This window comes from Terrapene carolina, unplaced genomic scaffold (genome assembly GCF_002925995.2).
Source record: "Terrapene carolina triunguis isolate 2854851 unplaced genomic scaffold, T_m_triunguis-2.0 Scaffold62, whole genome shotgun sequence".
Classification (NCBI taxonomy): domain Eukaryota; kingdom Metazoa; phylum Chordata; order Testudines; family Emydidae; genus Terrapene; species Terrapene triunguis.
In genome coordinates this window covers 3089951-3092765 of record NW_020664413.1, presented here as the reverse complement: position 1 = coordinate 3092765, position 2815 = coordinate 3089951, and positions in this window count along the sequence as shown.

Here is a 2815-nt window from a genome sequence, read left to right as displayed (position 1 = left end):
TGAATGTGTATGTGCATGAATGTCTCTCTGTGTGAATGTCTGTGTGTATGTCTATCAGTGTCTAGGTATCTGTGCGTCTGTGCACGCATGTCTGTGGCTATGTTTTATGTGTGTCTGCATTTATATGTCTCTGTGTGTTTGTGTCTGTATATACATAGCTCCCGCGTGACAGCATTTTAAACTCTGGCTTTCATGAACTCTGCAAAAAACAAAACAAAAACAACTAGTGACACAAGTGTGATCACCGTTCAGAAACTGCGAACTACAGAATTAATTCCTTTTAAAAAGGAATGAATGAAGACAGTGTAGAATCAGATCATTATTAAATAACTAGAAGACCATGTGCCTCAAGGTGTGAAGAAATCCATCTTGTCTGAGTCTACTTTTACTTCAGACGAGTATTTCATTCTGTGATGGGACCTCTGAAATAATGAGTGGAAACTTTCAGGTGCAGGTGAAGTCAAGATGTATATTATATGTGACAGATTTATTCTGTAGCAGTTAAATAAATTAAATAAATAAATTTAATTTATTTAACTGCTACAGAATAAATTCATTTTTAGAGAATTTCAAGATGAAAAAATGCCACTGATGAAGTTTTCCCTAGCAGATTAATTAGTTGCAGAGGATATCATGGTTTAACAGGTATGATAATCAATATTTTTAATTTCACGCCAGGAGGGTTTGCTCGTTAATAGATTTATTCTTTTCAAGTGTGTTGTTATTTAAGTATCCTTTACTATAAAACATAGGTTCTGGTGCACAGTAAATACATTTGAACTCATCATTCTATCAGCTATTTGCTGAAGATAATTAGCAACACTGGCAATACAGTGGGTAGTTTTGTAGTCCCTGCTTCATCTGCTTTGAAAACTCTAGATAAGGTTGCTGTGCCCACTCACCAGCTGGCTTGACAGCAATAGACACTGAAGTCCATTAGCAATCCACCTTCAAAGTGTGTCAATTGCATCAGCAGTGATAATTTTAAGCCATGTTCTCCCACTAATGGGCATCCACCTAGATCTGGAGAGACCACCTATAAAGAGGAGAGGGAAGGCAGCAGTCCATTTAGATTCAGTCTTTGGCTTCACTGCTGAAGCCATGAACAAAGGTGCCAGTTTTGATGTGGACAAGAAAGATCAAGTTCTTGCATGATTTAGAGATACACAACCTTCACAATCCCATTGCAGTCAACGGACTGACTCATTTCGGAGGCCACTGAGCAGCTGTTGATGTAGTCATCAATGACTTTTGGTGACAACAGATGATGCCTAGATTTGAACCAGTGTCTGGCAGTTTTGATATCTCCGCCTCCTCCCCCAATTTGGTTCCTCTACCTACCCAACAAGGTGTCATCAAACCACAGAAGAAGGGGAAAAATGACTACTTTATTGCGATTTCAAGGCTTGTGAAACCTTTGGTAATCCTAGGCAGATCCTCTAGCCACTCCTTGCATAAAACTCCCTCCATCAACAGGGTTTCAATACCTACAACTGATAGGAAAAGAATACCAATGTCACTCAAAGGTTATACTGGGTCCTGGACAGAGTTCTGAGATTGCCTTCTTTGGAATAAGTATTATAAATGAGTAAATGGTAGCACCACAATCAGTAGAAGATCCAATAGTGTTATCTAATTAAGAATAGAGCAAAACCAATTATTCACCACAGCAAAATGAAAACAGCAGATGCAATTAATTTACAGCAAATAAATGACACATCAAAATGCTGTAAAGTTAAAGCATTCATCACTGCGGTCTGTCATGCCTTTCAAAAGCGAGTCTTTTACAACAGAACAAATTGGCCTTCTAGGACCTCCAAAAGTATATTAAGGCTTCTGTGAATTTCAAATCCCCCTATTCTATTAGGGTCATTGGATAAAAATAATGTAAAGAGCTTTTTAGAGACTTTCTGAGCTCCAGACGGACTGGTGAGAGGTTGGCTTCTCCATGCCTGCATCCCAGAATGACTCTCCATCTCCTTCCCTTTACTGCCCTATTCAATTGTTTTAATGTCACCAATATTTTCAGAATGCCTCCACCAATAATAGAATTGAAACAAATCCAACCACCTTGTAATAATAATGTGGCTATCATCTTTTCCCCTCCTCAGGTTTTTTCAAAGGGAGCATTTATGGGCAGTCCTTTATATTATATTGTGCATGTTGATGTACGGGCTATGCGCCTGGAGCACAGGTTGGCTGCCCATAGATATTTTTATAAATGTGAAGAAATAAGTAAAAAAATAATAAATCGGAGGCTCTCGGAATGCTTTACAAAGACAGACATGTATTATTATCACTGTTTTACAAATGGGGAGAAAAGAGGCTGTAACGGGGTATACTGGCCCTTGAAGAATAAAGGGGACCAGAAGACCCCGTTCTAGGTGTTGGAATGAACAAAGGCCTAGCAAATGGCCTTGTAGCAGAAAAGAGGAAATGGCCCCAGGTAATTAGGAGTTGGATGAGGGGGGAAAAACCCAAGTCACTGTTTCTTTAAGGCCTGGGGCCAGGAGCACTGTTGTGTAGGGGTGGGGTGGGGCTCCCATCTCTTCCAGCCAATGGGGAGGAGCTCTCTGGAGGAGGGCAGTATATAGATTGCTTTTTGTCTCAGAACAAGGGAGACTCTGAAGGAGACGAAAGCGAGGCCCAGAGCTCCAGTCAGAAAGGGCTGGGACTGGCAGCGTCAGGTGGAATACACCGACAGAGGAAGAGGTCTGGGTATGGCAGAAGAACCAGCTATGAACTGTTGAGTTATGATTTGGGACTTTATGTTGGGGACTTTTTGTTTGGATTATTTTTGAGTAAGGACTCTAAG